This window comes from Bidens hawaiensis, unplaced genomic scaffold, assembly GCF_021521415.1.
Source record: "Bidens hawaiensis isolate Kalapana, Puna unplaced genomic scaffold, B.hawaiensis_p1.1 tig00029007_1, whole genome shotgun sequence".
NCBI lineage: Eukaryota > Viridiplantae > Streptophyta > Magnoliopsida > Asterales > Asteraceae > Bidens > Bidens hawaiensis.
In genome coordinates this window covers 224,603-247,432 of record NW_027494772.1, presented here as the reverse complement: position 1 = coordinate 247,432, position 22,830 = coordinate 224,603, and the positions used below count along the sequence as shown (strand labels likewise).

The 22,830-nt window shown below is 36.1% G+C and overlaps 2 pseudogenes across 1 annotated transcript; one reads left to right on the top strand and one right to left on the bottom strand.

Annotated features, from left to right (window-relative positions):
- The first annotated feature begins 9,840 nt into the window (after window positions 1-9,840).
- On the top strand, window positions 9,841-11,791 carry LOC143578055 (glucosamine 6-phosphate N-acetyltransferase pseudogene; annotated as a pseudogene). The gene is made up of 2 exons (XR_013143208.1): window positions 9,841-9,920; window positions 11,266-11,791. The product of XR_013143208.1 is annotated as a glucosamine 6-phosphate N-acetyltransferase pseudogene (transcript).
- A 789-nt stretch (window positions 11,792-12,580) lies between these two features.
- LOC143578049 (K(+) efflux antiporter 4-like) lies at window positions 12,581-22,827 on the bottom strand (annotated as a pseudogene).
- Between the last annotated feature and the right edge of the window lie 3 nt (window positions 22,828-22,830).

Genomic DNA, 22,830 nt, shown 5'->3' with positions numbered 1-22,830 from the left:
AGCAGCCATATCTGCACTAAACGAACCAAATTAGATAACTGTTAAGCAACTCACAAGTTCGCGTTATACCATGAGCGAAGTTGTGATTAAAACTGTATAGGCGAACTTAAAGGTGAGGCGAAGTTGGGTACAACTTCGCTTCATCTGTAAGTTAGTCTAAATAACTGTTAAACAAATTGCTTTAGGCGAAGTAGAAGATAACTTCGCCTTATCACAACATCGCCTCAGGCGAAGATAAGTGTTAGGCGAAATTAAGCTTCAGGCGAAGTTGTGCATAACTTCGCCTCAAGCGAAATTAAGCACCAGGCGAAGTTGCGGATAACTTCGCCAAAACCCTAACTTCGCCTAAACCCTAACGGCGACTGTTAGAATTCCAACATCGGAATTCCGGTGTTGTTGGCTAAATCCGACGATCAAGAACATCAATACACATGATATTAAGGATGTGAAGTTGAAAAGGACGTCCATGCACACGTTAACACAAGTTTTTAAGATTTCGATGTTGAATGTCCGACGACCCGAGGTCTCGAACCGGGTAAAAACGATCAAGAAACAAACAAGTTTGTGAGAGATATCGATAACACATACCCTCAATGATAATAAAAACTAGAAGCAAAGATCGAAATCGGAGATAAAAATCAAGTTCGCCGGAGCTCTCAAGTTCGCCGGAAAACTCAAATTCGCTGATATTTAAATGAAGTTTACTGTTTGAAAATCAACTTATATAGGGTCAGAGTTGGTCAGGCGAAGTTAAGGATAACTTCGCCTAGGCGAAGTTAAGCATAAGTTCGCCTGATTCAACAACTTCGCCTATATTTTCAGAATCAACCCTTTAAGTTTGAACATTTTGCAATTAACATTTGAAAGTTTCATAAAGAGTTAAACAAAAATGATCAAGTCTAAGTAACCAGTTATAAAATAATACAACTACAAAAATAGAAAAACTTATAAAAATTTAACGAAATAAGGGATCAAATTTCAGTCTAGTCAGGGACCACTATGTTTTTAGAAAAGATCCTAACAGGAATCACACTCACTACGTGACTGTCATATAGATCCGTGTTTAGCCGTATTATGACATAGAGAAACAGGTTGTAAGCATGTAAAAAACTTAAATGGTTTTCATCGTTTCTGTGATACGGATTAAGGTTCAATTTAGCTCAAAATTTTAAGTGGGAAACAACTCAGAGATAATGAAGCCTTCTATCTATTCTCAAAGCGTATTTGGCTATACCCTAGTCACCCCGAATTGACTTCGACCCATAGTGTCTGATTAACTTGTAGATACTCGTTGTCTTCTTCCCGTTCTCTTCTTACTCCATAATTGAGAAGTCTTGATTGTTACAATAACTCATAAGTACTTAATTTTTTTTTTTTTTTTTTTTTATCCACACATACTTATATACTTCGGAGTACTAAACCACTGCAAGTCCCGAATCTGGATCACTGCAGTGTCTTGAAATGCTTTCTTCACGGGAATCAGAACACTTACGGGCTCGTGTATGACTGGGTAGTCGCTTTTCTGCCTATCATTCGGAAAGAAATGCATGAAGACATTCAAAACTCTTAAGGAGTTTCCACGTAAAATCGAGTAATTTAAGTTAATATCACATACACTTTTACGCACCATAAAAATTACCATGACATACAATGGCTGTCCTATAGTCTTTTAAGCCTAATAACTTCACTAGTTAAGCACACACAATCAGTATATATATCATTTTCCAAGGTTGGATCAACTTCCTGTTAAACATAGCACATTTACTTCATACGAAGTAATAGACTTGAAAAGTAATTTCATTTCCCAAAAAAATTTTGACTTCAGTCACCCCGATCAAATCAAAGTCTTCAGGTAAACGGCAATCCTGAAGATTCAATGGATCAACTGGACCGACCACATACAAGTATGTGTCCTTCTACCTATGTATGACCGACTAATTTTCAGCGACAGAAAGAAAACACATCATAACTGCCCCGGTCACTTTCAGTCATTTGGTTAATGGCGACCCTCATTTTCTAAGTAGAAACGAGGACCAAAACATATCCGTGGATATGTCCATCAAACTGATGTAACCGACTAATTTTAAGCAATAGTGAATTTTTTTTTTTTTTAAGACACAAAAGAAAAGCATGGTTACTCGGGATTGATCATCCCGTTTAGCTCTATTAGGTTTTGAAATCTGGATTTATCAAACGCTTTTGTAAATAAATCAGCGAAATTCTCGAGCGTATCGACTTTTTCGATCTTAATCAGTTTCTTCTCAGCACAATCCCGTATGAAATGATGACGAATGTCAATATGTTTGGTTTTACTATGTTTCACGGGATTGTTAATTACTGAGATGGCTGCAGTGTTATCAATTAAAATAGGAGTGAGTAAGAAATTCAGACCATAGTCGCGCAATTGTTGCTGAATCCACAAAACCTGTGAACAGCAGTTGGATGCTGCCATATATTCAGCTTCACATGTTGAGATTGCAACTGACGTCTGTTTCTTGCACTGCCAGGAAACTAATCTTCCACCGAGAAACTGACATCCTCCTGTTGTCGACTTCCGACTCTGATTGCACCCTCCATAATCAGAATCAGTATAAGCAACTAGTTCCACGTCTCCTCCCTTCGGGTACCACAACCCTAGCTTCGGCTTGCCCTTGAGATATCGTAGTATCCTCTTTGCACCTTTCAAGTGAGATTCTTTCGGATTTGCCTGAAAACGTGCACAAAGACAAACAGCAAACATTATATCAGGCCTAGAAGCAGTTAAATACATTAATGAACCTATTATCGCCCGATACAGAGTTGGGTCCACATCTGCGTCACCATCTGATTCAGCGCCCAATTTGTGATTGACGCAGATTGGAGTGTCATATGGAGAACTGTCCTCCATCTTGAATCGCTTGAGCACATCATGAACGTACTTCGTCTGATGAATGAACATCCCGTCCTTCTTCTGATCAACCTGCAATCCTAGAAAGAAAGTTAGTTCACCCATAGCACTCATTTCGAACCTTTTCTTCATGACATCCTCAAAATCTTGACACATGGAGACTCTTGATGCAGCAAATATGATGTCATCCACGTAGACTTGAACTAGTAGGAAGTCGCTTCCTTCTCTCTTCACGAACAGTGTGCTGTCAATTAAACCCCTTTCAAAACCATTCTCGAGCAAGTAGTCCGATAACGTTGAATACCAGGCACGAGGTGCCTGATGTAATCCATATAGCGCCTTGCTCAACTTGTATACGTGATCTGGGAAATCTGGGTCAGGAAAACCCGGAGGTTGCTCAACATACACAATCTCATCCACTTTCCCATTGAGGAACGCACTCTTCACGTCCAACTGAAACACTTTCATCTTTTTAAACGCAGCAAACGCCAAAAACAATCTTATCGCTTCCAACCGGGCGACAGGAGCGAACACCTCATTGTAATCAATACCCTCTTGCTGATTAAAACCTTTAACAACCAGCCTTGCCTTGTTTCTAATGATAATCCCCTTTTCATCCCTCTTGCACTTAAACACCCATTTTGTGCCTATAGCATGCACATGCCTTGGTTTTTCAACCAAAGTCCACACTTCCATCTTCTCGAATTGAGCCAACTCTTCTTGCATGGCCTCGACCCACGAGCTGTCCTTAAGAGCCATTTGATAATTTTTCGGTTCAATCTGGCTAATAAAGCAGGAGTACAAACATTCGTTCATTATACCCGTTTCTTTAATGCTTGTATAAACACAGGTGTGCTCATTCAAGCTACTTCTGGTTTGTACACTGGAGGACACATCACCTATAATATTCTCCAATGGGTGATCTCTGTGAATTCTCGTGGTCGAAACAGCACCGACATGCAAATTATCTTCCAAATTTGAAGAGATCTCATCAATGGTTGTTTCTGCCTGAGAGTGAAATGGATTGATAAACTCATCTTCAGGTAAGGCAGCAGGGGTATCAATAGTGTTTGATGTGGAAGGTTGACTTCTTTCAATAAGCTGTCGTTGCAATAGATTCTCTTCCTCATCAAGTATCATCTTCGACGCAATTCTTTCTTCTTCTTCAGAAATTTCCAAACTAGGGATGTTAAATGACTTAAACAGCTTAACATAGTCGAAAAGCTCAGCAGGTCCATTGCTTGGTTTTGGCGATTGGTAACTAGTAATGTCGGTGTTACACACCACCTCCACCTTGCAAGTCGACGTATTGAAGACCCGTCTGTTGGGAGTCCCAACAACATAACCGACTAAGATTCCTTCATCGGCTACTTCACCAAATTTCGAATTAGTCTTCAAAATCGAACAAGGAGACCCGAATGGTTCAAGACCGCTCAAGTTGGGCTTCCTTCCATGCATAAGCTCGTATCAAGTTTTTCCAAGTCTCTTAACGGTTAACACCCTATTCAGAACATAACAGGCTGTAGCAACTGCTTCAGCCCAGAATATCACAGGAAGTTTTGAATCTGCCAGCATAGTTCTGGCTCCTTCAATTAAAGTTCGGTTCTTCCTTTCAGCCACTCCATTCTGTTGCGGAGTATACGGAGCGCTGTATTGATGTTCAATTCCTTTCTGAAGACAGAAGATTTCCATTTCAAAGTTCTTGAACTCTGTTCCATTGTCACTTCTGATGTATTTAACTGATTTACTCATGACGTTCTCAACTTTTGTAATTAGATTCTTCACCATTTGAGCCGTCTCATCTTTCGATTTCAGAAAATATACCCACGAATATCGCGAGTAGTCATCAGTGATCACCAAGCAGTAAGAGGTACCTCCTAGACTTTTTACATTCACGGGACCGAAGAGATCCATGTGAAGTAGTTCTAGAGTACCGGCAATAGAGTTGACCTTCTTGGTGAGATGGGATTTCTTGTGTTGCTTTCCCTTCTTGCATGCTATACATTTGTCTTCAAAGTTAAAACTTTTTAAGGGAACGCCCATCACAAGCCCATTCTTGACAATGAAGTTCATCTTCCGAAGATGAATGTGCCCCATTCTCCTGTGCCACAATTCAGATTCTGTTTCGCTTGCTTTCGTCATTAAACAAGATTCTCCCGTGGCCATTTCAGTAGACCTCATATCCATCACATATGTATTTGTTTCACGTGGAGCTTTCATTACTATCCACTCGTCTGGTATCTGGAAACCAGGCTTCAACACGATCGCTTCATTCTTCGTGAAATGGACAGTGTAATCTTTATCACAAATCTGCGACACACTCAGCAGATTGTGCTTCAATTCCTCCACAAAATTCACATTCTCAAGTGTCATCCTTCCATTTGACACTGTACCTCTACCAGTAATTCTTCCTCCGCTTTCACCAGCAAAACTAACTCTCGCTCCCTGAACAGGTTTTAAGTCTTGCAACAAGTGTTTGTTGCCCGTCATGTGCCGGGAACAGCCGCTATCTACAATCCAAATACTGTGGGCAGCCCTGTTCAACTGTTCCTGCACAATAAAACAGAGAATTAGAATCTTTGGACCCAAGACCAATTGGTCTTGGATCGATACGTCCCGAACCCTGGCTTTCCAAAGTTAGCATCAGGATAATTCCTGTAAGTCCTGTTAGGAAATCTCCTTGAAGATTGAGTGTGATGCCTTCCAAACCTATGTGAATTGAAAGTGTTATATCTTGTGGTTTGGTTGAAAAACTGAGGTTTGTTTTTATGAAAACTTGAATTAGTTACATTTTGGCATTTTGAAAAGTTTTCATTTTTAGCAGTATCAAACTGATGCTTATTCTCAGTTTTATTAGGCCTCACACCTCTGTATCTCGGCGTCAGAGGGCAATCTGCAACAAGATGTCCTATTTTATTACATCGAAAACAACATCTAAACTCCATTTTCTTTTCAAATGTTGGTTTGGATGTAGAGGCAGTGTTACCAGCCTTTCGTCTCACATAAGGTGGGACGTACGGATTGAGTGGAGTACTCTTTTTAGAAGTTTTATCTTTATCTCCACCCGAGGGTAACACTACCTTCTCCTTCGTCTTACCAGATTCGGACAACTTATCCGAATCCGATGAGACTGGACTCGTAACAGAAATATTTACACTAGAAACAAGCGAACTCGTTTCGCCATCACTAACAGTTGGTTCTTTACATGTAACCTTGATGGGAACTGTCTGAGGAACTTCAAACTCAGCAGATTTCTGTACACTAGGGTTGAAAGTGTAGTTGTGGTTATAAGGTGGTGGCACCTCGTGATAACCAATTCCTCCTCTCTTTAGAGAGGTACCTTGATCACTAACGAGGTGATCTAGAATAGCTGAGGAATTTCGGAACTGCTCGAGTTTTCGGTTCAGTTCCACCACTTTTACCTGGTGGTCAGCAATCTGCTTTTCACGTTCAGCAATAAGTTTAGTTTTTTCTTCTAATACCTCATAACTTAGGTCAATTACATCAATTTTTTCAGCAAGTTTAGTTTTTAAGCTTTTGACATCTTTTTCACATGCTTTTATTTTAACTTTATAACTGTTTTCTCTTGCCTTAGTAAAATGATGATCTTCTTTAAGATTTTTAAATTCAGCATCTAAACGAACATACTGATCAGTTATGGTCGCAAGTTGCTCAGACAAATTCTCACATTTTTTACAAACAGGTTTAGGACTTACCTTGGAGGGTTGACCATCGTTATCTGCCATGAAAGCTTTCTCCTCACCAGCAGCTTTCTCCTCTCCAGCAGCTTTCTCCTCTCCAGTCATCTTCTCACAATCTTCATTTTCTACCTTAGCCATATTCGCCTGCTCACCAGTTTCATTCGCATGCAGGTTCCAGTTGTATTCACCGGCTTCTCTAGATAACATGGCATTGACTTCTCTACTAATCCCAGTAGGCTGTGCAGACCGGCCTTGACCCCGTTCAACTCTCTCGTTTCTGCATTCTTTAGCAAAGTGCCCATACTGTTGACAGTTATAGCACCTCACTTTAGACTTGTCGAATCCGGGCCTACCACCAACAAACTTTCTCCCTGTCTTATTCATGAAACGCTTGACTCGCCTCACTATCATGGCCATTTGCCATTGCAAATCCATCTCCTCCAGATCATCAGCATCGATCTGGTCATAATCCTCATCCAAAACAGCAGGGTCCACTATCTTCCCTTGTATGTAGTTCTCATATGAAGCAATAAAAGATGCATAGACTGCAAACTGCTCTTCAGCAGATTTGACACTCATTGGCATCTTGGAATAGTTATTGCTTGAGGCATTGGGTGAGAAACTACTGTTGGATGTTTGAGGTTTTGAAGCACTAGAACCTCCAGCAACGAAGCAAACATCACCGTTCATGTTTACTGAAACGTTTCCTTCCTGAGAAGAGTTAGAACCTGACTCTCCTTTGGAGTAGTAAGCAGCAGATTCAGGCTTCGAACTTGAGCCTGAGTTAAGTTTGGCACCATACATACCAGGGTCTTGAATCTGATCTGTTGGTGTCTCTTTACGTACCATATTAAGCTCAAAGGTTCTGAGCTTGTTAACTGCAGTTTCCAAATCACAATTAGGAAAGTCTCTGTCTTCCCTCATCAGAACTGTGTACATTTCCCACTTTGGTGGGAGAGCATCGAGAAGCTTTTCAACTATCTCCTATTCTCTGTAAGCAATCGAATAGTTGTTTAGCTCTGTCATAAGATGATAATATCGAGTGATAATATCATCCAGAGATTCGTTCTTCAAATATTTGAAGACAGAGAACTGAGTCTTCAACAGTTTAATCTTCGAGGCACGAATGCCTACGTTCCCTTCGAATCTATTTTCAAGAGCATCCCAAAGCTCTCGAGCCGATGTATACTTTCTGAAAGTATGAAGGATCTCCTGTGGAAGAGCCATAGTGATAGCTGCGTAAGCCTTGCTTTCGGCTTCGTACATCTTCTTCTCCTCTTCATCCATCTTACTATACTTCTTAACCACATCACGACCTTCGTACACCATGGTCGGTGGGATATATCCATCCTGGATGCACACCCACATCTTTGCATCCTGATATTTAATATACTGGATAAACCGATCCTTCCATGCAACAAAGTCGGTTCCTTTTAACAGCCTTGGGGCCTTAGTGGCTGACCCCGCTTCGACTTCCATTTTCACCAATTCAGAGATGTTAATTTGCGACATCTTCTCAAAAACCCAAAAAAAAATTCAAAAATTTGTCCAAACAGTACTAAAGGCGAAGTTAAAAATAACTTCGCTTAAGTGATAACTTCGCTGGAAAAATTCTTAAATTCCTGTGACTCGGCGAAATTGAGAATAACTTCGCTTAAGGCAAGCGAACTTAGCAGGTCAGCGAAGTTGAGGATAACTTCGCTAAGGCGAACTTATGAGGCAGGCGAAGTTGTGAATAACTTCGCTAAACCTTATATCTTCGTCGAAACCCTACTTTCAGTGACGGCAACTTCGCCTGAAGAACAGTAACTTCGCCCGATGAACACTGAAAATATTCAGATCTGATATCGACGATTCTGCAGTTTCCGGTCGTTGTAAAGGCTTGAAAATGACTGTATATAGTGATTAGAACTCAATACGAACAAAAACTCGTCCCGTGAATAGGTCAAACGAGACGTTTTCTACACCCGCGTGAAATCCCGAACCTCACAATCGAGCCGATGGCTCTGATACCAATTGTAGGTTCCTGGACGGATCGTACACGGGATGTCGCTATCTGCGCAGGTGCGGAATCCCTGCGTAGTTATATACGAGCGTAGAATACGTATAAATCAAACACACGAGCAATAACCGAAACACGTTATATTGATAACACGAACACGTGACACGCGGTCACTATTACAGACTCTGACTTGTAAACACGTAACCCTAACAAAACTCGCGAACTCACGAACTCTCGAACTCTCGTACACTCGAACTCACGAACACTCGAACTCTCGAACTCACGAACTCTCGAACTCACGAACTCTCGAACTCACGAACACTTATAAACTGTTACAGTGAACAGTTTATATAAGCACGACAACTTCGCCTCAGGCGAAGTTGTCCTTAACTTCGCTTGTTCAACAAGTTCGCCTGAGCGAACTTGTTGACAACTTCGCTTGTTACAAAAACATAAACATAATCAAAAACATAATTACATTACAGACTCGATTACAAACGTTAGACTATGAACTACTGACATACATGTACCAACAATTGTTTGATTATTTTCTTACAAGCAAATAATAATATGTTGTTTTAAATTTAGCGTTGTAGTTTTTTAATTTTTTTTTTGTTTTTTATCTTGTTTTCTCGGATACTCGAAACCCAATTAACCTGACCCGAAAAAACCCGAACCCGAAAAACCCGTGAGAGATTCGGGTTGGGTTTCGGGTCAAGATTTAAAACTTTGAAACCCAAAGAACCCGAACCGAAAAACGAACCCGAAGAACACCCCTAGGTGGGGGGGGTCACGTTGTGCCACATCACCACCAAATTGTTGTTAAACCACTATACAAGTGGAAGAGGAGGGCACCAAATAGGCCTATAAACTAACCGAATGAACATGAATACATATTTTTTTATATTCGTGTTTGTTTAAATTTAAAAGAACAATTCATGAAAATAAATGAATGTAACTGAACAAAAATAAACAAACATAAATGAATAAATGCAAATAAACACAAACAAACATAAATAAACACAAATTAATAAATATAAAAATATTAGATAAATGATTCTTCAATATAGTATTTTAATTATTTTCTATTAGTATGTAAACGGACATTAATAAACCGACACAAACGAGCGTTCACAAACATAACTGAACGAACGAAACATGGGTTCATGCTCGATCATTTAATTAAACAGACACAAAATTTTTATTCTTGTTCATAAACGAATAAACAAACATAAACGAAACCGTTCACGAACAATTCACCAAAAGTTCAGTTTGGTAGATACCATCTGTGATCAGTAGCTCGTTCAAATCTACAAGTTTTAACATCAAGGTTCGTTCATCCGATTTTCTTTACTGATTATTATTATTATTATTATTATTATTATTATTATTATTATTATTATGCATAATGTATCTGAAATTAGGGGTTTTAATTTCTATATAAATTGATTTACGTAAAATTAGGGTTTATACCTTCGATCCGACTGTAAGATCTCATATTCATCAGAATCAGTATCAATTGCTTTTATCATAATTTTTATGTAATTATTATTATAAATAAATATTTAATATATTAAATAAGAGTTATATAAATAATAAGCTTGTTTAGCCTTGTGAGCCAGCTTGAGCTTGATAAGTAAAGCTCATTTAAACAAGCTTGTTTTTATACTCGAGCTTGGCTCATTTATTATCTATTAATTATATACATTTATAATTCAGGTATATACATATATTTTTTAATTACAATTTTTATATAGAACATAATAATAATATATAATATGTAGTATTTAGTTATTTTTTATCATAGTTTTATATATAAAATAATTATTTATAAATACATATTAAATAAAAGTTATATAAATTATAATTATAAAAGGGGTTTTTTCCCGCCTGTGTTACGCCAGAGGGTTTCGACTCCTGTAGTTGCGCAACCGGTGTCAAATGGCATCATGGGAGGAAGGTTCCTCTGAGGACGCGGTGAGGACCCGGGAACCAGGGGTTATGCCCTTCTGGAGAAACTCTCTGGGGGTTCCAAACCGGGATCGGTCACAAGCCGACCTACGACACCACTTAGTCATACTGAAGATTGCCTCCGTCCTAAATGAAATATAAAACAGTTATTTTTATTGTAGGTTTTATATATTTTTATAGCGAGCCAGCTTTTGCTCCGACTCGTTTAAGCTCGGCTTGATTTGAGCTTTTAGCAAGGCAATATTGAGTTGCTCATGAGCGGCTTGCCTCATTTACTGCCTTAGTCATAGCGAGTAATTTGTAATGCTAATGGGCAAACAAAACAAACCATTTTAGCTTGAAAATATATAAACTTGCTGCAATAATTTAAACAAGCTTCTTTTTATACTCAAGCTCGAGCTTGAGCTCGGTTCATTTGTTATCTGTTAGTTAATTTATATACGCTTATAAGTATGTTTTATATATATTTTAATTATAATTTTTCATAGTTTTATATATATAATAATTATTTTATAAATATATATTAAATAAAAATTATTGGCTCATTTAGGTTCACTAGCCAGCTTGTGCTTGGACTCGTTTAAACACTGTTCGTTCGAGCTTTTAGCAAGCCAATCTTGAGTAATTCACGAGCGCCTTAGCTCGTTTACTCCCATTTTAGCTCAAAAATCGACAAACTTGCTGCAATTATTTTTTTTTTGCAGAGTTTGTAATCTGTGATAACCATAATCAACAAAGATGGAAACCAACACTGCTTCTAGTGATGACCAAAGATACCAAGTTCGAAAACTGGAAATAACCGACAAGAACAAGGGATTCATGGAACTACTGCAACAGCTCACCGTCTGCGAAACCGTAACAGACGAAGAGTTCCAAACCCGCTTCGAAGAACTCAAGTCCTACGGCGACGATCACGTCATATGCGTGATTGAAGATGTGAAGTTATTCAAAATAGTTGCAACGGGAAGTGTGTTTATCGAGAAGAAGTTTATAAGGAGTTGTGGGAAAGTTGGGCATATTGAAGATGTGGTGGTGGATTCGGGTGCGAGAGGGATGCGGTTAGGGAAAAAAGTCGCGGGTTTTTTAGTGGAACATGCGCGGTTGACGGGTTGTTATAAGGTGATTCTTGATTGCAGTGAGGATAATAGAGCTTTTTATGAGAAGTGTGGGTTTAAACAGAAGGAGATTCAAATGATTAAGTATTTTGACTTTTGACTTACTGTTTTATGACAATGTTGTTGACTTTTGTTGACTTATACAAGGTACAACTACTTTAAGTATGATTGCAGAAGTTAGAGATTATGCATTGTTAAAATAGTACTTTCATGAATTTCTGTCTGATTGGTTTTAAAAAACACGAGTTGTATACATGTTTGATACTTGTGTTAAGCGTGTCGTTTCTAACGTGTTAAACCTGTTAGAAAATGAATTGCCAGTCCTACTCGTTAGGGTCTTTTGAGCTGGCGCTTCATGGTGTTGGTCAAAATTAGTCCATTGCTCAAGGAATTTATAGAACGCTGATATGCAAAAGAGATCACATGAAGCTTTTGGTTGTGCGTACAACCTATTTGGTTGAATATAGAGAAACGTCGTGTGTATGTGAAGTTCTTGTCTCGACTACAGGATCTAAACGTTTCAAAGTGGCGAATTTATGTAGAAATCAAGTACCAATATTAACTGTGAACGAGTTAGTTTGATAAACCGAAACGTTTATTTAATAATGGTGCTATTGTTATCATAGATAACTTGCTAAAATCCGTTTCAACTCGGACGTATTTTGACTCGTCAAACTACCTGTCAAGCTTGTCCATCTTGACACTCTAGTCGATTGCGTAAAACTATAACAAGAAACGCTTTGTATGGTTCAACCTATTTTGACTTGTACAAAACAATCCAGTTTTTTCAAATGATTCGAACTAGGAAGTTACTAATGACATGCATGAGTAGTAAACAAGTTGAAAAATGTTAATTCTACTTAAGTTAGATTTGTTACAATGTCGTTAATCACATACGACTCTCATGGATTGAAACAAAACACACTCAAGCTACATTACAAAACCGACACTTTCTATTTCTACATAAGTAAACAAACTGAAATCAGAACCATCTGATACATCTACATATGTACATAGTGCTACAGGCTCGGTTATGTCAACGCATATGGCTATATTTTCACTCTGGTAGAAAAAGGGTTGTAGGAGGGGTAGCCTCAGGTTTGACTTTAAGATCGGTCAACTCTGTCTGCATTCACCTCTTTCCGTTTTGAGTAACATCCTTTTGTAATTCACAATTAACGAGATGTTATAAATCATGAGAGTTGTCGATGATTACACTAATACGTTTTGCGGTGTCTGAACGCATCAGTTCTCCTTTAAATAGTTTCTGGAATGGAAAAAATTATAAAGTCATACTTTAGCAAATAATAAGAAAATATATACCAATAACTTCTGTAGATGAACAATGTTACGGTATACAGGTGTCTAAATGGGAGGGTCAAGTGGACTGTGTAATAAACGTGGCAGAAACGGGTCAGGTCAGGATGGCCCAAGAAACTTTCTACCAAATTTTAAATATTTTAAAATACAATTAGTGTCAAATATGATTAAAAAAGAGCCGAAATTGTCACGTTATTATATTGTATAATATTATTATGAAGGTGTGGTGTACAACCTATATAATTTTCCTGGAAAACTTCTTTGAGAAAGAACCATTACCTCTGTGGGGACATCGGGCGTGAACCAACGCAATAATGCTCCAAGATGTACAACGGCTGGAATCAGTTTAAAAAGAAACGGCGTCGTCACCTGCATAAAATAACTTAGAATATCATGCCACTGTTTTTGTTTTTGTTTTTAACGTAAAAACTGAAAGATTGACTTCAAAAGTCAACCTGTGGTATGTTTAAGAAATGAATAATGATTTACATACCAAGCTGAGAGCTGTTGTGCCCAGAAGCAGTAGATACAACTTTCCCTGTTAAACAGACAGTTGACTAGTTGAGTCACAGTAACAACACAATGTTATGTTCAAATTTTGAAACCATAAGGTTAAAACGGGCCATGTCATTATAGCGAGGGTGAAACAGAGCGGTCCAGGTTGACCCATAAACACTGTTTTCCCTTCTTTTATTACAAAAATGGTAATATTAATAATAACTGAATATAATTTAGGAGGTTATTTTGAAATCTGCCTTACTTTGACCCGATTGAGATGAAACACAGTCCAAATTGACTCATTCAGAAGCAAATGGTTTAAAAATGCATCCTTTAAGTAATGTGTTAAGCGAAAAGTGGTACATAATACGCTGAACATAGATATTACCTCAATTAGATGAAGATTGGAGGCACGGCTTAAAAGAACAAATGCAAATTCCCCAATTTGGGCAAGGGACATTCCAAACTACATCAAGATATTATTAACCGACACTCATTTTTAAATAAAGATAAATACTATATATATAGTTATACACACATTGAAAAACAGAAACCATTTGAAGTAGAGCTGGCAATTCCGATCAATTTCAATTTCAGTTGCGTTTTATCTCTTACGGCTCAAATCAGAGTTAAGCTAGATGGTAAACGAACTGATCGGGCCAAAAGTCTCCAAAGAGTAATTTTTTAAAATACAACAAACCTAAATCTCGTTAAATATAAGTGGTAGGCCTGTCAATGAACCGAACGTTCAGTGAACTGCTCGCCAAGAAGTTAGTTTACGTTCGTTTATTCAATAAACAAATGAACATGAAGATATGTCTTGTTTGTTTATTTATGTTCGTGAACGTTCGTTTACATTCGTTCATTTAAATTCATTTATATTCGTTCTATACATTCATTTATTTTTGCTAATTTACGTTCTTTAATATGTTCATTTAGATTTTTAGGCTCATTACGAATTAGTTTGGTTTTAATAACTTTTTAGGCCCAACACATTGTTGTTCACATGATCACATTTATTTTTAATTGGTTTAGCACAGTTATGTTCGTTCATCTATGTTCAGTTATGTTCGTGCGTTTATGTTCGTGAACCGTTCATTTATATCATTGACGAACGAACATATACAAACACAAACATTTTCATTTTCTTAATGTACGAACACGAACAAGAAAATCCTGTTTGTTCAATTGTTCATGTTTGATTGTTTGTTTGGTTAAAGTTAACTAAAAGAACACAAACATGCTCAATTCATGTTCATTTGGTTCGTTTAAAAGCCTATGATCAACCCAACCCGACCCATTTTGATTCATAGAGAAAACTATTCATTTTTACCAGTATCCCGACCCGAACCATTTGGCCACCTCTTAGGGGAAAAAAATGAGAAAAGTAGCAGACACACTTACAAGAAGAGCGGTCTTGGTATTGTATCTAAATCCTTTGACTACAGTGGCAACTACAAAGGTCTTGATTACGACCACCAGTATAACTGATGCTAGTAAGATATCAATGTGGATCCATAGAAACTGAACATGAATAAGCATCCCAATGCTCACAAGGAAAAGTGCAGCAAAGAAATTGCGAATCGGTTCCACCTAAAACAAGAAATGATTTATTTAGATTAACAGAAACAATGAGACTATTCACTGTTCATTTGAAAGCGTTAGTCCGTTATCCAACCCGCCATTTTGACACCTTTATCAAACAATGATTTTTACAAGGTTGCCTCAATTTTCAGCTACTTTCCACATAATTTTTTTACAATTTTGGTTCTTGATAAGGATTAAACAAAATGAATATAATAAGTTAGGCCCAATGAATATAATAAGTTAAACAAAATGAATATTACTTGTTCAAGCGTATGGTGAGCAAGATCAGTTGTTGATATCATCACTCCAGCAGCAAAGCTACCCAGTTCAAGGCTTAGACCCAACTTGTCACTACACTGAAATCAAAAATAAGGTTTTTTTATTGATATTATCAATATAGTGTATCATCAGACAGTATGTATAAGAAATTATGCCAAATAGGATGCAAAAGCATTTATGGTTGCAAGGTAGACACGGGTAGGTCAGGTAACGGGTCAAGACATGAACATATGTCTTGTTTGTTCATCTATGTTTGTTTACTTTCGTTTATTTAAATTCGTATATGTTCATTCGTTTCCGTTCATTTATGTTCATTTGTTTACATTTGTTAAAGTTTGTTCACACCTACTTTTAATTAGCTCAATTATGTCCATTCATCTATGTTCAGTTATGCTCATTCGTTTACGTTCGTGAACTGTTCATTTATACTATACATGAACACGAACATGTCAATTTCCTTAACGAACTAACACAAACATAACCATTTTCTTTACGAACTAACACGAACATAACCATTTTCTTTACGAACAAACACGAAGATACTCCGTATTTGTTCAGTTCATTTACAGTTAGTGGCTTTGAGCAGGTATGACCCGTTCCCCTTTTAGCTAAAAACACGTTCGACCCATTTGACCCGTTTGAAATAAAACACAACACAAATTAATGCACTCATAAGTAAACTGGTCATGATTTCCACCTTTAAAAAACATTATTCCAAAGTGTAAATAGAACAGTGGAGCTAAGTAGCTAACCGATGCAACTATCAAGCAGAAAGCGACAGATGCCAGCTGATAAAGTTCATTGGTCTGCAAATTGTCAACAAAGTAACATTAAAACATATGAAACATAATGAAGGCAATATTAATCATTTTCGGTGTCAGAACATAGATGATATAACCTGAGATGAGAGGCGTATCATAAGATTGAAAAACCAAGGTATACAAGTGCGGGAGAATACCCGATAAAACAGCCAAAAATAAAACTAAAGTCACCAACCTGATAACAGAAGTCATTAGGGAATGTACATTCGAAGAGAGACTTCATAAAATATAAGTAACTTTATAGTTTATATACATATAATTAGTTGGGGGTGGGGGGGGGGGGGGCGTTTTGACACGTTTTTATATAATAAAAAAGAAAATGCCAATACAGGATAAGTTGATTTCTAATGTGTCAAACATGTAGAATTAAAAAAAAAAACTCATTCAATGTGTATTTTAAAGCGCAAACCCTCCTAAAGTGTTTTATTAAAAAAGATAGATCATCGTTGACGTAATATAACTTTCTGTAACCCTATGACACAAATAATTTATTACAGAATTTTTAAAAATCAAGAACAAAAGATGTTTCAGTTAGACCCAACCAATCCATTTTGTTTTGTATCTGGTACAAAAGTTAACTGAAAAGGCGTTAAAAACCCAGGTCCAATTAAAATTCATATGTGCTTCATCAAGATTAACTTAAGCATAGTGCACCATATTATATCTGTTCGCTTTATCTGATGAAGCTGTTTAAAAAACTAAAAATGCAATATTTATTTGCAGTTATGCATGTGTTTAGTAAAATCTGGAAATAATCATCAGTTCATTATATTCATGGAGATTCAGGCTAATTTACTTACATCTTTGTCATAGATAAGAGGCCTTCAAAAATTCCAGAAGTGCCACCAAGGATTGGAAGTAGTGCAAATAATAAACCCACTGCACAATCCTGTCACATTAAGATACATTAATAATAAGTTTCACATAATTTCAAAGGTTTAGTAATCTTCACTAATTGTTTTTAAAATAGAGGTCATCCACAGTTGTAGATGTGGCAAAATAGGTGGGTTGGGCGGTTGGGGTAACGGGTCACAATGTGTTTGCATCAAATGGGTAATTCTTTATTCATGTTGAAATGGATCAGGCCAGGTTGACCCAAAACACTTTTATTTGCTCATAAACAATATAGAAATTTATATATTTGCAATTAATGCAAATTTTAGTTAACAGAAAGCCTTTTTTACATTTTTACCCTTAATGCATTTAAGATAGTAAAATATCATTAAATTGCAATATGATAAAGAAAGGAAAATGAGAAACTAGTAACTATCCCTTTTTTTAAATAGGTGGAAGATAAATTTGCAAAAAAACTAAAATAGTAATATGGACAATAATGTATCAAGCTCCTTACAGGCTAAACCATACACCACCCAAGTTTGTAAAGTATAATTACAAGTATATTATTACATTATTAGTCAGATTTTGTTAAATAAAGCCATTTAAGAGGTCGTGTGCGTTAGAGTATTAGACATAAATGTTAACTTTCAGCCTGATTGACCCAGTTCAACCCATTCGGCAATTGGTATGTTTCCCTTTTAGGCTATAAAGCATGTTTGACCCTTTAAGATAAAGCATAACCCGATTTAACCAATTATAAGTGGATCAAGATAAGAAAGAAAAAACATACTTGCAAAATTAGGGTCCCAACAGTGACTTGCCCATACAGAGTACTAATACTATTCTTTTCCATAAGAAACTTCAAAACCTGTGGTATACCAAAACAATGAGAGTCAGCATCACCAAAAACAAAAAGGATAGATGATAAATCTAAGTTGAGATTGTTACTTCGTGCCCATGACTGATTGATAAAGATTAACAAAGAGAAATTTGAAAAAAGAAAATGATATGGAAGAAAGATTTTTATTAACAAACTTGTGCATCATAATGCTACTAAATAAAATCATAAATGACTTGTAAGTTGTAATATTCAATTGTGAAATATATACCTACCACTGCTGTTGATGACATGGAAAGAAAGGCCCCGACAAATACACCTTCAGAAGCTTCACCACCACATAACTGCAAAAAAGGGCATTTTCGTCATTCAGATTGTTTTAGCTAAAATCGCATTAAATTTGGGTGGCCTGTAAACTAGTTTCAATACAATATGTGCCCTTAATGAAAAAAGTTGGATACTTTGTAATTTTATTCTCATTCCTTGTGTTGTTTGATGAATAACGAAAAAAAAAAAATACGATAACTATCCATGTACATTATAAAAAATGTAACAAGGTTACGAGCATTGACCTAAAATGAGAGAATTTTCCGTTTTGTGTCATTAAAAAGTCTTGTAAAAAGAACAGAGAAATTTATAAAAGAGATACATACCACAGCAATTACTCCAGCCAAACACATAAAAAGAAGTATCTGGAGCAAACCTCCTAGGATAGCAACTGTTCTGACAACACGAAGCTACAATACAAAAAAGTGAAAACTTGATTATGAGAGGGTGTCACACACACAAAAGAATTTGTAGATATAGAGTTTTAAACATTTCTTTTTCTTTATGCAAGTTATGTGATTCCTAATCTCTGCGTGTACGTGCAGAAACACAAGTAGGAAGTTGAGAAACCTTTGCTGCTGAGAACTCCAATCCCAATGCAAAAAGAAGAAAAATGACACCAAACTGAGCAAAAGTTTCCACCTGCATAATTATATATATCCACAAGTGATTAAGATCAACATGAAGTACATGTCAAGATTCCATGGAAACATAATAGGATGCTCATATAAATATATAAATAAAATAAACTGCAATTTTTCATCCCCTTAGTTTCACAAAGTTTATGAAAATCGTCCCCAATGTGACATGATTACACTGCATGTCCTTCATTTTACTGTTTCATTCCATATTGATCCCTGGTCAGAGTAAGATGACCAAAACCGTAACGAAACAGTAAAAAGCAGGAACATGCACAGTAATTATGCCATGTCATGTCAGGAATAGGTTTTGTATATTTCGACGAATTCGGGAGGCGTAAAATGTCATTTAATCTGATAAGTTATAACAATCCAGGACATTACCTGAACCAGCTCATTAACAAAGCTAAATCCACCTGGTCCAATCAAAGATCCTGCTAGCAAATATCCTGTAATAACCTGCATGGTTTTAAAAAGAAATGGATTCTAGCTTAATATGACTTAAAAAAATAGGACGATCCCGTTAATAAATTAACAGATAATGTAATAATTAACAGACCGGCTGCCCAGCACAAGCAAATGCAATCCCACCACATGTTGCAGAAACAATGACAACCACCAAATCAGATATCAATCTGTTAATAATAAAATAAGAATTAGATACGAAATTTCAGAAAACTTTGTAACTACTTGGGTTTTGGTTGGACGGGAGTGAGACATACCTAATGTCTAACTGTAGCACAGGATACTTAGATTTGGGATTTGACATGATAAAGACATTGCTCTGAGTAAAGATTGCAATATAAGATTCTATTCACATGCACAAGCAAACATATAACTGAAAAGAACATTTCACTCTAATCACTGTGCTTAAAAGTATAAAAGATTACCTTGCTATCTATCAGTCGTGGTGTATCTTCAGGACGGTTCTCATTTTCCAAATTGAAAACATCATGAAGCTGAAATGATGACCTAAAATACAAGTAATTTTAAACAATATGTATATTAGACTTTTGAAAACAAACTTACATAAGAGCTATATGTATCACATTTGTGCATAGCGTAAATTTGTTTATATACATTAAGGAAAGTCAATACAATGAGCAGAACATGCTTCTCCTCTTTGGTTTCATTTCTCTTTGACTTCACTCTAGCAACAGTTTCCAGAACTGCCTGGTATGTCAAACATGTCAGAGAATTATGACAAAACACTACTGACCCTGTTCCTAGAAAACAAAATATACAAGTATTATGCAACCCGAGAGTTTTCAATTAGAAATATATATAGATTTTGTTAATACTTTGAAGTTGCATCATCCTTAGATGAAGCTCAGGTCGTATTCCTTTTTGTTTATTTAACATTTTCAGAATACGATTGTCAGTGTATTTATTTGGTACAAAGTGAAAAAATTATGTATATGAATAAAAGTATAAAACTTTGGATTTCACGTAAATCCCTTTTTTCATAATGAATAAGCAGCGGCCAATTAGGTGCCCACAGGAAAAATGAATCATAGAATATCATGAAATGTTTTAAAAGCTTTAAATCTCAGCAAAGGTCAAACTTTGACATATATGATACATACACATTAATGTCAGTGAGATTCAACAATAATTAAACATTTAAGGGTCTCTAAAATCTAAATTCTAAAACACGTAAAAGCTAACTGACAAGTTAGTACACCTCTTAACCCTATGGTTGGTGTTGTGCATAAGATATGTCACAACATAAGACCTAACTGAAACATTTAAGGGTCTCTAAATTCTAAAACACGTAAAAGCTAACTGACAAGTTAGTACACCTCTTAACCCTATAGTTGGTGTTGTGCATAAGATATGTCAGAACATAAGACCTAACTGGACCATGTTATCTTTATCTCTAAATATAATGATACTTGATGATAATCAATGGCATTTTATGTCCACGGGCTTTTCTAGCCAACAAGTTTGAAACTTACATACAAAACCCCCTAATCTAAAGATTACATGACAATGTGACATACCTGTTGTCCTGCCACACTATTATTGAAGCTCCCAGGATCGGTAGCTGAGTAAGACATATAACAATGCAAAGTAAGTTACATTTTATTCATGCATATTGCATAGCACCGGTTTACAAGTAAGATTTCACAATTCAAATAATTTCACACATGTAATTCCTAGTGTGAGTAAATTAATAAAATGATTTCATGCCCCAAATGCACCTAATTGTGTGTCCTAAACTCCTAATTAGTCAGAAATTAGGAATATCATATCATCTAGTTTACAATGTCAAACTAAATTAGAAATCACAATCAACTAAACCTAAAAGTAATAGCATGATTAGTTTTGAGTAAATAATAACCCAATTCCTAAACAGTAAACATACCTAATTGGATGTCCTAATTAGCTCAAAATTTAGAAATGTCTGATCATCTAGTCTACAATGTCAAACTAGATTAGAAATCACAATCAACTAAACCTAGAAGCAATAGCATGATTAATTTGAGTAAATAAACACTTAATTTCAAAATGTACCTAATTGCATGCCCTAATTGAACACAATATGCATATAAACATCTGATTCTCATGTTAACAGTTTCAAACTAAATCAGAAATCACAATCAACAACTAGACCTAGCAGCAATAGCATGACTAAATAGACTAAATAAGCACTTAATTTCTGAATGTACCTGGTTAGGTAAGAAATTGGAAATGCATGATCATCTAGTCTATAGTGCCAAACTAAATTATAACTCACAATCAACTAAACCTAGCAGCAATAACAAGATTAATTTGAGTAAATAAAGACTTTATTTCTTAATGTACCTAATTGCATGCCCTAATTGAACACAGTCTACATATCAACGTCTGATTTTCAGATCTAACTAACAATCAGACTGTTCATCGTTCTCGGTAAACTCCTTTTCAAAAGCGCAATCAAATATGTCAACCACACTATCTTCCTTAGATCTATTTGATCACAATCCACTAAACCTAGTAGCATTAGCATGATTAAGTTGATTAAATAAACACTTAATTTCAAAATGTACCTAACTGCAAGACCTAAATCAACTCAATAAGCATATCATCATCTAGTCTATAATGTCAAACTAAATCAATTATGCAAAAAGGACACAATTTCTAAATGTACCTAATTAGGTCAGAAATCAGGAACGCATGATCATCCAGTCTGCAATATCAAACTAAATCAAAAATCACAATCAACTAAAACTAGAAGCAATAGCATGATTAATTTGAGTAAATAAACACTTAATTTCACAATGTACCTAACTGCAAGCCATAACCAAACACAACACAACATCAACGTCTAATTATCAAATTAACAGTTTCGAACTGATTCATAAACCACAATAAACTAAACCGAAACAAATTTCAGATCTAACTAACTAACTAGCCGTCAGACTGCCATCGTTCTCCGTAAACTCCATTTCAAGCGAGCTATCAAACATAACAATAGCATAACTTTACCTAATCGCAAGCTCTAAATGAACACAGTAACAACTGATTCTCAGATTAACAGTTTCAACTAAACCTAGCAACAATAACATTATTAATTCAAGTAAAAACCTAATTTCATAACTGAACACAATACGCATCATATTAACAATTTCAAACTAATTCATAAACCACAATAAACTAAACCTAAACAAAAACCAGATCTAACTAACTAACTAACTAACTAACCGTCAGTCAGACTGCTCATCGGTCTCAGTAATTAGCAGCAATAGCAAATGTACCTAATCGGAAGCCTTAAATGAACACAATAGCGTCTGATTCTCAGATTAACAGTTCCTAGCAACAATAACATTACTAATTCAACTAAATAAACACTCAATTCCTAAATGCACCTACCTAATTGCAAGCCAAGCCCTAACCGAACACAACATCAACCTCTAATTCTCAAACAAACAGTTTCAAACTAAATAAATCAAAATTAACTAACTAACTAACCGTCAGACTGTTGATCAGGTTTGACTTTAAGATCGGTCAACTCTGTCTGCATTCA